A 12,368-nucleotide genomic window follows, 5' to 3' on the forward strand; every position below is an offset into this window, starting at 1 on the left:
AACTATCAGAGAGAAGACACTAATCAAATCTCAAAATCTGACTCACCCCCCTTGCAAACATCTATATATGGATCCCTCATCCCAGAGATCCAGAGGCTGGAATTTTGTATCTTGTAAGGAAGTGCTACTGGTTTCTTGGTGCAATATCATAGTGTTGGGTGATCTAAGATTTTCATGAGGTGAAGAAGGGCTTCTTGCTGAGAGGATGATGCTGGGTCAGAACAACTGGTTGTAATTCTCTTGGCTCTTTCTTGATTATCAATAAAGATATTCAAGTTTTCCTCCATACTCTTGTATGATTTATGTTTTATGCATTTGTATGGTAAATTTACATCTGATCCTATATTGTTTATGATAATAGATCTATGTTCTCGTATAGTGTTATGCTACTTTGATTCTACAGGTACTCTGTGAAGCTGGGTACAAAGGAAAGCAAGTAGCAAAGGACTATCAGAAGAGAGAGGAATCGAGCAAGGAACCAAGCGCAAGACAGAGGTTGGTCTCCTTTATTCTTCTCTCATATATCTCTCATAAAGGAAAACAAAAGTAGTTTTAGTTTGTTTGTTTCTAAGGTAGCTACCAGCCTTAGTGGGATTAGCAGCTCTGCATAGACACTATTCCCGGTAACAAAATGGCGACTCCACTGGGGACCGAATAGATTGTTTGTTCATCTACATTTGTTTACTTTATAAACTTACAGACGGAGCCTGAAGTCAAGCCAACTAGCCTTCCAACTGCATTTGCTATGCAAGTGTAAAGTAGATCAACACTGCTTCAGTCAATCTCCGGGTTTTGTTTATGAATTAAACAATTGATTTACAAGCTCTCTAATTGCCCTCGTGGTGGCTCTAGTAACCTCCTTAGGTCTACCCCTGTGATTGATTTATTGATTACCACTTGCTCGCCCTAAATCCATGAACTGAACTGCAAACTATGACCCGGAACACAATCCAAGTCTCGTCCTTGGTCCAACACACTATCTGTTCTGTGAACTTCAAATGCAGTGCACTTCCCAAGTTTAGTAGGTGCGTTGCATTTCAATTTCACTGTGTTACAGGTGCGTTGATCAAACAAGGCCTTGTTCCTAAATTTTGGTTTCTGTGTTCATTCTTTTCAGCTCTATTCAGGAGTTTTGCTTCCTGTAGTTAGTACACCTCTGTTTGAAACCCCTTTCCTTTCTGTTATTCTGCCTCCATTGTGAAATGAACTGTAAATTTTTTTATGTATTTTTTGAGTCATTTTCAGTTCTCCTTTAGAAATAAGTAGCGTAATTGTATTGTCATTTCTTGATTTGAAAGTGTTGCAAGTGTCGTTTTAGTCATAGAAGAGAATCTAATTATTCTTGATAGTCGATTACACTGTTACTATTGTATTTGATCTGAATTAGTAGTTTTTCTAGTGTCAAAAGCAAGTTTTCAATTCCAAATCGCAAAGTTTTGTCATTGTCTTCATTTTGTCTTGAAAAGAAACTTGTTAGTAATTGTCACTTTGGAAAATAATTCAGATTTGCGCTTAGCTTTCTTTTTATCATTTAAACATTAAGAAGGCTGAAAACAAATACATGCATGTGCATTTTCATTTAGACTGTTTGTTGGTTTGATTTAAGACAGTGCATATAGTTTGTGCTCTTTTCTCTTTATTGAAAGAACGCCATCTCTCTTTCCTTAGTAGCTAGGATTTTCATTTGCAAAAAGAAGACTAAACGACTGTTTATCATCTTAGATTGCATTTTAGGAATTGTACATCTACACCACGTGGTGAACCTGAAAGGAAAATTTCTTAAGCAAGATCAACTATAAAATAAATTTAATGAATCTAAAAACGCTTTGGAACCTAACGCACAACATCTAGAAGTTTAGGCTAGAGACGTATTCCAGCGTCGTAAAGCCTGGTAACTGTTGTTTTCATTGCTGGTTGGGTGATTCCTCCACTTTGAGACGATAAGTGCCAGCACGGACTTGTGCTCCCACGTACCGTCGAGCATATTTTGGGAGACCACAATAGGCTTAATCCTTTATCCATAGGAAGCCATTTCTGCCACCCTATCGATCGCAATGCACTAAACACAACATTCGGGAAGATTGACTGCCGTACCGTAAAAAGTATTCCACAGTTTTATGATTCATTTGGTAATCCCTCTGTCTAGATTTCCAGAGTAGTCCCTTTTGCTCCTTTTCAGACTCCTTAATGGAAAAGGTCCATCTGAGAACTTTTCACTTCAGGCTCATTAAAAATCGAAGGCGACTAGAGTCATATTTTGTTTTTTCTCGACTCTTAAAAATTGAAAAAACAAGTTGTGTCAAAGCGTCTAAAATTTATTTTAAACGGAATAATTATCACCTTTCCTACGTTGGTCTTAGGCTGAGGAAAATGGAGTCCACCAACCAAGGAGTTCCCTTTGGAGGAAATCCTAGTCCCTTCTCCTCTTGGGGAGATGTTGGTGTACCCCATATGGCCACATTGTCGCTTCCAGGATTGACAATTGGCTTGCCCGTATGGCTCTTCTCAACCTCTGTCGTTCAGAACACCGCAATTCCTGAACAATCGAGTCAGCAACTAAACAATACCAGGGTTACCCCCCAACCCTCTACTTCGTCCAATTCTTCCTCTCCTCCTTCCTCTTCACTTGATGAAGCTGGTAAAGCCAAAAATCAAGTACCTGAGAAGAAGAAGGAAAAGAAGAAGAAAGAGAAGAAGAAGAAGGAGCCAAAGGCTAAAAGGGGCAACCAAGCATCGTCTAGAGAAAATCCACACACTACACCGACCAGGCCTAAATCGCCATGTGTCATTTGCAAAGGAGACCACTATCATTGAGATTGTCCTTGCATCCCTCGGATCTTAAGGGACTTGTCTCCTCGTTTGCACAACTCGGTGTCATCAACCTTTGATGATCATGTTGAAAATACACCGTCAGCTAGTGAAAGTGAAGCCCCTGGACAAAAAGGAAAATGTAAATTTCCTTGTAAACTGTGTGAAGGTGATCATGCCGTCCACTGTTCTCCCTTCTTATATGAGGCTAAAAGAGTCTTGGACAACCATCCGGTTTCACTGTTATGGCTTCCTCCTGGATACAAGAAACTCTTGCCGAGTCCATCACTAGTTGAGAATCCGGCTGACACGCCCTTGTGGTCGGCCGAAGCATCTACCATTGAAGATAAACCATCTGAATCCATACTAGACGGAAGTCAAAAGGTCAAGGCGCAGTTGACCCGGTCTTGCCTTCAGAGGATCCATCTTCAGATGATACAATCACCGAAGAGAACAAGAATGACACCGTTCAAATTCTCTTCGTAAACACAAACTCCGATGAACATGGGGGCAGTCTACCCATTCCTTTACCATAGGAAGGAAGTTCTTCAGAGTCATATCCGGTCGTCTATTCGATCCCACCTCCAAGCAACCTAGTTGTTTCCTTTGACTGGAATCTACTAGGCAGACCCCGTTTACTAGCTAGTGTACCATTCTGAATCATTGCTCAAGTATATAGAATGGTCATGGTCGGTACCATCATAGACGAAGGGGCTTCTGTGAGTATCCTTTCCTCAACTACTTGGAAAGCGCTTGGTTCGCCATTGCTTTTGCCTGAAATGAGAAATCTAACAGGCTTTGACAAAGGAACCTGTTGACCGTTAGGGATCCTTCCCGATGTGCCCATAACATTGAGAGGGAAAACCGTTCACATCAACATAATGGTAGTCCAAGGACCCCTGGATTATAATCTACTCCTTGGACGAGACTATATTTATTGCATGGGAGCCATTGTCTCCTCACTCTTTAGAGTAATGTGTTTTCTGCACGAAGGAAGAGTGGTCAAGCTCGTAGACCAGCTTTCATTCCCCGGTTCATGCATAGCAAATAGTCATATACCATCCCTGAATGGTCTTTTCACACAAGGAATGTCTCGTCAATCCCCAGTCTATCCACCTGATGAGCACGAGTGATTCGGGGGACATGACTGAAACCCAGGGGGCATGCACCCTGGCTTGTTTCGACAGGAAAACTTTAGGTATAGGGTAGGTTTCTGTGAAGGATATCTAACTAGTCTGACACACCCGTCTGTTTAGGAAAAGGGGATTAGACTAGAATAAGATTCCCTCGTCAAAGTTATGTGAGTGGAGGCATCTGCACCACTCACCTTTGTCTATTTCGGTAGACATCACCGAAGAAGTGTTTTGTTTGTGGCACAACTAGAACAATCTTTGGTAACCTGAAAAAGGTAGGCCTTTCTCGATAAAACAAATGTTTTGTCTGCAAATTGAGGAGTAACCTAAAAAGGTAGGCCTTTCTTGATAAAACAAATGTTTTTTCTGCAAATTGAGGGGTAACCTCAAAACTCTATTTCACTGTACCTGGGGGCATGCAAACCTTTTGGCATGCAAGCGAAGTGCGACAATTTATTTTTTAAATTTGTAGGTCCTCTAACCCTTTAAAATCGTAGGATTGGTTGTTTCCTAACTTGCATAAAGAAAGGATCCGGAGCAAAGCTTTGTAAGGTGCAAGCTCCACAAAAATGGCATCTTAGATGAGACATCCTTATTATACGACTGGATCGAGCAGTTTTAACGCGGACTTCAAGCTCGTTAAAAAATAAACATAAGCAATGAGCAAGTGTTTGCCCCAGCATTTTAAGCTCATTTTAAAATAAAAAATGAACCAATTTCTGGTAAATAACCGTCGTGAATGTCGTACTTCAACCTTTAAAGCCTTGGTCGTGTTCTTATCATCACCTCCACTCTATATTAGCTGATCATTCACCTCCACTTGATTGTTTACCCCTTTTGAGGAACAACTACGAAGAGTGATCTTGTTACCCATCCTTGTAACACTGCCATGATTGGAAAATTCCAAACCTTACCTGGAATCAGCTGCTACCCGAATTTATCACTCGTTCCTCAAAGACGAGTCTCCTTTAAGCTCTTTTCAACTGACTCGTAAAATATAAAAAGATTACTGAGCCATTGGCCTCTCCAACTCATTAAAGTGACCGGAAGTGCTATCCCTCCTTTAGATTTTAATCTTTTTGGACCTGAGGGATTATTACACAAAACGATCGAGCGCTTGTTTTGTTCGGCTCGTTAAAAGTACCGAAAATTCATCCCTTCTGTATTATTTTATACTTTTTTCAGACTTAAGGGATTAGATGACGAAAAAGGATTTTTGGAGTTTCCTTTACATCCCTTTTTAGACTCTCTAAAATTGAAAAGGACCCAGTTATCTTTGTCGTTAAACTCGTTAAAACCTAATAGCGACAAACTTTTCCATAACAGACAAGAACGAGTTTCACTATCGCTAGGCTCATTAAAACATAGCGATGGGTTTGCCCGAAGGGAAAATTATAGAAAAAGCATATGTTATCCTCCTCAAGCTTGACAAAAATAAAGAGGTACTAGTCAGCAATGACTGGGGAAAAATTGGGAAGAAAACTTGAAGAAACTTTGTTGGTAGCAAGTCGCTCTTGAACATGACACTTTCACTCTGCATCCAAGTCGGGTTGGGTTTTTCCATTCACTGGTCACATTACCATGGTTCCATCACACCATCCACATTTGGGGTTAATGCTACCGTCCATCATGTCAGTGTCACCGATATGTTCAAGAGAAGTCGCTAAGAGAATTCACTTGTGTCTCACCCACTGCAATACATTTATGCTCCATTTTTTCATGACTGCCACCCTGAAACTTATATCACCAAATCGTTTTCACCTCCATTAAAATCATTTGCTCCATTCCGCGTCATTGATGTGGGATTCACTAAGGCCCTCCTATGACAGATCGCTTCTTGTCGACATCAGCTCATTATCTAAGAAGTCGATCTAGGAACAACCCTTTCAGTATTTTGAAGCTCGCATGCCTCAATGGCAAGTTTCTCACTTCCGGCGACAAGTTTACATCAATGGCCTTCGACCGAAAGATTTTGCGTGGTGTTCGATGCCAAGTCCTTTATTCACACCACGTGAATTGTACTATAGTACCTTGAGGGTCATCATCATTATCGGTGATTCCTCTCGCGCCTGTTAACAACTTACATCATTGGCTGGTAATCAGGCGATGTCTTTCCATGTTCGACTCTAGAACATCTCTCACATGGATCGACTTGTACTTTGAGTGAAGATCGAACGAGAGTGAACTCCCTGGATCTGGTTTCATCCATCCAGGCTGCGATATATATTCAGGAAAATAAAGACATCAAATGTACATCATTGCTGAACAGATAATCATCCAATCTAAGGGATGATGGATCTACTAGAATCATCCGTCTACACTCAGACGATTGTCTGTCTCAAGTACATGAAAAATGAATTTATAAAGCTGAGCATGGGAATGCCCGCCTCAGCTAGATCATGAAAATATTATGAAGATAATGTATTGTATTCTATCTTATTACAGGTCTCCTTCCAGCTTGAAAGAACTTCAGATCCTCATGATAAATCATTTCACCCGACATCGACAAATTAACGACCTCATGCTTTAGGGGGCAACTGTTATAGACATTTTTGGGCACTCAACCCAAATCATAAATGTCAATAAACCAAGGGCTCTTAAGTCCCTAAAAGTGTTGTTCCAACCCCTAAAAGAACAAGGTCAACTGATTACATCTTCTCCCAGAAGTTCTCCATGAAAAACTACTCAGAACTAGTCAAAACTGGACCATTTCACCTGCTCCATAGGCAAAGTGCATTTCATCCCACCTGAATACACACAGTAGGTGCGATGCATGTCAAAAATCCATTCTATGGGGTGTGATGGGCGAGAAGGGACAAATGGCAGGGTCAATCCGCAAGGTGGAGGAGCATGGAATCTTCCAGGAACTTCTCCTATGACACTTGCCTCTCTGAATTCGACCAGGGATGAGTAAGAGATCATCAATCTCCAAGTGGAATCAAGAACTATCAGAGAGAAGACACTAATCAAATCTCAAAATCTGACTCACCCCCCTTGCAAACATCTATATATGGATCCCTCATCCCAGAGATCCAGAGGCTGGAATTTTGTATCTTGTAAGGAAGTGCTACTGGTTTCTTGGTGCAATATCATAGTGTTGGGTGATCTAAGATTTTCATGAGGTGAAGAAGGGCTTCTTGCTGAGAGGATGATGCTGGGTCAGAACAACTGGTTGTAATTCTCTTGCCTCTTTCTTGATTATCAATAAAGATATTCAAGTTTTCCTCCATACTCTTGTATGATTTATGTTTTATGCATTTGTATGGTCAATTTGAATCTGATCCTATATTGTTTATGATAATAGATCTATGTTCTTGTATACTATTATGCTACTTTGATTCTACAGGTACTCTGTGAAGCTGGGTACACAAGAAAGCAAGTAGCAAAGGACTATCATAAGAGAGAGGAATCGAGCAAGGAACCAAGCGCAAGACAGAGGTTGGTCTCCTTTATTCTTCTCTCATCTATCTCTCATAAAGGAAAATGAAAGTAGTTTTAGTTTGTTTGTTTCTAAGGTAGCTACCAGCCTTAGTGGGATTAGAAGCTTTGCATAGACACTATTCCCAGTAACAGACACAGTTTCACAGTTGGACCAAATCTTCCTTTACAGGTGGTTGTATTTTCCATCAGGACTTCATCAGCCAAAGGTTGTAACCAAGCATAGAGAAAATTGACACAAGATGGGCCAAGTGCTGCAATGTTACAAGTCTCTTCAATCTTCAGCCACATACTCTATTCAAAATCCAGAACGTAGTAGTTGGCAAAACTTATTTCTAGAAACAAAAATAGTAATATATCAAACAAACAAAATGAACGTGAACAAAAATAGTAAGCAGAATCAAGCAAAGCAATAGCAAATATGATAAGCAAAACAAACCAAATGAAAACAACAAGTAGCAAGCAAACTATGTACATGGCATGGGCATGGCCCAGCCTAATAAGCTAGTGTTTGAGGACATGGCCTTTGACAGAAAGATTATCAATCCTCCCATCAAGTGATTGCAAATGATACGTGTGTGAGCCAAGTTTCTCATGGACTAGTGCCAGTCCACCGAGCTTCACTACTAGAACCTGGTGGCATTCCAGAAGACCTTCAAGTGAAGACAACACCATTGTTTTAGGTACTATGTGCAACATGGGCTTGGATGATGGCACAAGGTAGTTTTTTTTTAATTCCGGGAAGGATTCAAGTTTCTAAAGTCAATGTGTAAGCCTATCTTCCCAGATTTCTTACGTGCAAGATTTGAATTAGAAAAACAAGTATGATGATGAAATTTGCAAGTAATCCAAACACTTAAAATGTTACTCAATCTTTTCGACAAAAAGAGGACAAACGATATGTATATGTTACCTATTCCTTGCTGTAATGGCCTGTCTCCTCCTTTACCTGGAATCTCATGTTGGATTGCTTGCATGCAATGGGTACTTAGGTCATCATCTACTCGTGCATACCCATCTCGGTACTATTCAGTGAAGTGGTCAACAGTTGGTTGCTACTACAGTGTGTCACTTGTACCGAGATTGGCCACCTTTGGATCGTGGTGGGTTCCTAGGTTGCTCTGTTCATTCATGGTTTTGGTCCTTTGTGTGTTTAGCATGAGTGCTTTAGCATCATAGTTTGTGACTTCGAACTTCAAAAAACTTGAAATCGCGCATGGTTCATTGTTTTGGATGGCTGAGATACACTTGGCCCTTGAGCCATTATGTGTTCCTAATTTTCCAAGACTCATGGCCCATAGCTTGTTTCTATATGGACCGTTCGGCATGCTGGTACTGTTGCTACTACTATTTTTTCTGCTACTGCTACTATCAAAAAAACAAACTGTACAAATTTCATTATGATCTGTTGGACGAGGAAGGAGTCCCAACTACTTGTCTGCTAAGGTTGGGTTTGGCCATGCAAGATAACACTCCAATGCCTTTTCTAGGAAGGAGTTGCCAAACATGAGTTCTGCGAAGGCCAATGGTTCATTCTCGCTATTAAGGGGGGTGAAATTTTGTTTCATATACCTCTGTGATAACACCCAGATTTGGTTGCATCTACCCTTGTACGGAAGCCACAAGTGAGACTAGCCTGTAGCAAAATATCCATCTAGCTTGTTGGACCAATCTCTACTGAGTAGCAGACCATATGCTTCCGGTATGTCCACAACAACTATGTTTATGCACTAGTGGACTCGAATATCATGGGATAATTGGATGATCACGTCTCGTAGTTCACCAATGGCTAGTACTGATGTTCTATCAAGTTGGATGATTGTCGCGGATGTTTCACTCCATCGTGCATTGATCTTCTTAGCAATGGAGAGCGGCATGACATTAGCTACCACGCCAGAATCAACCAAGAAGTTGTGGACATTGTAGATTGTTGGCATTATGATGTATGTGTTGTACTTGATGGAAACCCACTTGTAGCAAAACAACTCACTTGTATATGGTAACTAGATGAATCTACAGAAGAGATATCATATGTGATAGAATGCATGATAGTAGTGTTTATAGATGTGATGAAATGTAGGACAACATCAGTAAGATGAAAGTACAGCCAGTAAATAGCAAGAAATTACAGATCAGTCTTCAGAGAATGAAGAAAGAGAGGTATATGCAGGTTCACCATTGACCAAGCTGCGTATACACGCAGGTTCACTGTATACAAGTCGCGTATACGTACACATGCACTTTCATAGAAGGAAAAGTGCGTATGCCTTGGAAAACTAAATTTTTGGTTCGAAGCATTTGGTCCATGGTATTTTAATCCATGGAATTGGTACAAGGTATCTGGTTCGGGGTATTGACCCCAGGTATTTGGTCCAAGGTATTGGTCCTAAGTGGTTTTGGTCCATGGTATTGAGAAAGGCCTAAGACTATAAAAGGAGGAGAAGATCATTAGGCCAAGGTGTGCAAGTATCGAATATCTGATGAAGTGTGAGATCTAATATGCAGGATATTTGCTTCTGGTGCTATGCTTGATCTGAACCAAGGATGAACCTTAGTGTTTGATGAAGGATATCATCTAATGATGTGTCAGGATCTCAAGGCTTGAAATGAATTATCTTTATGTGGTTTGATCATTTATTTGAATAACTGACGCATGTTGTATTTTGTAAATATGATGATCTGGGTATGACTGAATTTAGGAATAGTTGTAATGTTTAAATCATCATTTACAGATCTGTATGTAGGTTCACTTTAGAAGAAGAGCGTATACACACTCGTTCTACATATCAAAGCAACTTATACATCATAAATTTGATTTTTAGATCTGTACACTGGTTTGCCTTGAGGAAGGCACGTATGCATGTAGGTTTAACACATGTAAATAGTGTATACCTTATAAAATATGTTTTAGTTGCTTCTATTTGCTATTGCAATGTTCTAGGTTCTGGTGACTGTATTCTAGTGACATCATTCTAAATAGTCAGATTAATGGGCTGTCAAAGTGGTTGATTGATTCGGTTATGGTTGGTTCAAAAGGAGATTGGTTGATGCAGATATATTTGATGATTGAATGATGTTGTTGATGGATCTAGTCTGAAAATTTATGAAATGTGGTCCCTAGAAGAAAAGAGAAGGTTGTAGCCTTCTGTAGGCTGGCACCTACGTACCAGTAAACATATAGCTAGTACAAGAGCTAGGGGGTTGCAGCTCGCTTCCAGTAGAAGCTGGAGAACGAGATAAGGTTGTAGCCTTCTACAGGTAGAAGCTTGTGTACTGGTATAAGACTGCACCAGTACAAAAATTGTAAACATAATTCTCTTATTATTAAAAGAAGAGAGAGACGATTGCAACAGGTGGTTTTCACCCACATTGGGTTTTCACCTTATATTTTGGTGTTCGTGTGTGTTACTTATGTGTGATGCTTTATTCTATTTTTACTGCACTGTCTAATGAATTCCTGATATACTGGTTAAAGATCAATGCATGATAATCTGGGTAAATCAAAAGATCTATGCATATATGTTGGTTGCATTAAGTACAGTTGCGTATACACGCTAGTTCACTATGCTGAAGTAGCATATACAAATATGTTTTGAAAATTAAATTATTAATCTCATAATACTGATTCACTCCCCTTCTTAGTATTATTTCCAACAATTGGCGTCAGAGCAGGTCCTTTAGAAGAAGCTTGATCGCTTGAAGGAAGATCCATCATCATGAGTAATCAAGAAAGCGAGGGATCCATCAGACCACCAATCTTTGATGGGAGCAACTTTTTTTATTGGAAGGTAAGAACCACTACCTATCTTCAATCTCTTGGAACAGATGTATGAGAAATCATGGAAGGAGGATATACATTTCCATCAGCAATTCCTATAGATGCAGCAGGTAAAATGAAATATGAAACCAATGCCAAGGCTGTCAATACATTATTGGGAAGTCTATCACAATCAGAGTTTGTCAAAGTTATGCAGCTCAAATCAGCCAAAGAAATATGGGACAAAATCGTTCTAAGCTACGAAGGAGACTCTCAGAATTCAATATGAAACTCTCAAGATGCACAATGATGAAAGTATAGATAGTTACTTCTTACGTATAGATGAGATTGTTAATTGCATGAATAATCTGGGTGAAGAGATAAAGGAAGTTACCTTAGTTGAAAAAGTTTTAAGATCCTTATCTGCTAAATTTGAATCAAAAGTATCTGCCATAGAAGAAAAGAAGGATCTACAGATTATTACTATGACACAGCTTCATGGAATATTAACTGCCTTTGAGATGAGAAAATGAGGTCCATCAGATATGAGAGAAGCCGCATTTAAAGCTTCAGCAAAAGGAAAAGAAGAACTCAATGAATCAGGACATATTTCAGAAGATGAAGAGGAAGCAAACTTTGTCAAGAAGCTTCAACGAGGTTCTGGAAGATTCAGAGGTAAACCACCTTTCAAATGTTTTACCTGTGGTAGAGCTAGTCATTATGCTGCCAAATTTCCTCATAAAGGTAAATATGATAAAGGGAAGGATTCTACAAAATGGAATAGAAAGCAAAGTGTAAGTAAAAAGTGCTACTATACTCACGAAGATAGCGATGGTTTATCAAATAGTGATGAAGATGAAAATAGTAATGACTATAGACTTCTGATGGCTCATTAATATGATGTTTTTTTGGATGCTTTAGATGAAGGCGATCTTTATGAAGAAATCTCTAAACTCAAAATCTGTTTAGAAGAAAAGAATATGACTATAGATACCTTGACATACCAACTTGCTGAAAGAGAAAAACACAATGAAAAGCTATAATGTGAAATTGTGGGTCCAAGAAAGGATCTTGAGAAAACAAAAGCTCTCAATCTTAGATTTGCTAAAGGATCAAAAACCTTAAATGAAATTATCAAAGTACAACGCTCTCCTCTGATAAAGACAGGTCTTGGATATATTGAAGAAACATCTCAATCACAAAAGCCGTCAACCTCCACTAAAAGCTATCTT

This window comes from Pinus tabuliformis, chromosome 9 (genome assembly GCF_031772625.1).
Source record: "Pinus tabuliformis cultivar Carrire ecotype Pingquan chromosome 9, CPIR1, whole genome shotgun sequence".
NCBI classification, from domain to species: Eukaryota; Viridiplantae; Streptophyta; class Pinopsida; order Pinales; family Pinaceae; genus Pinus; species Pinus tabuliformis.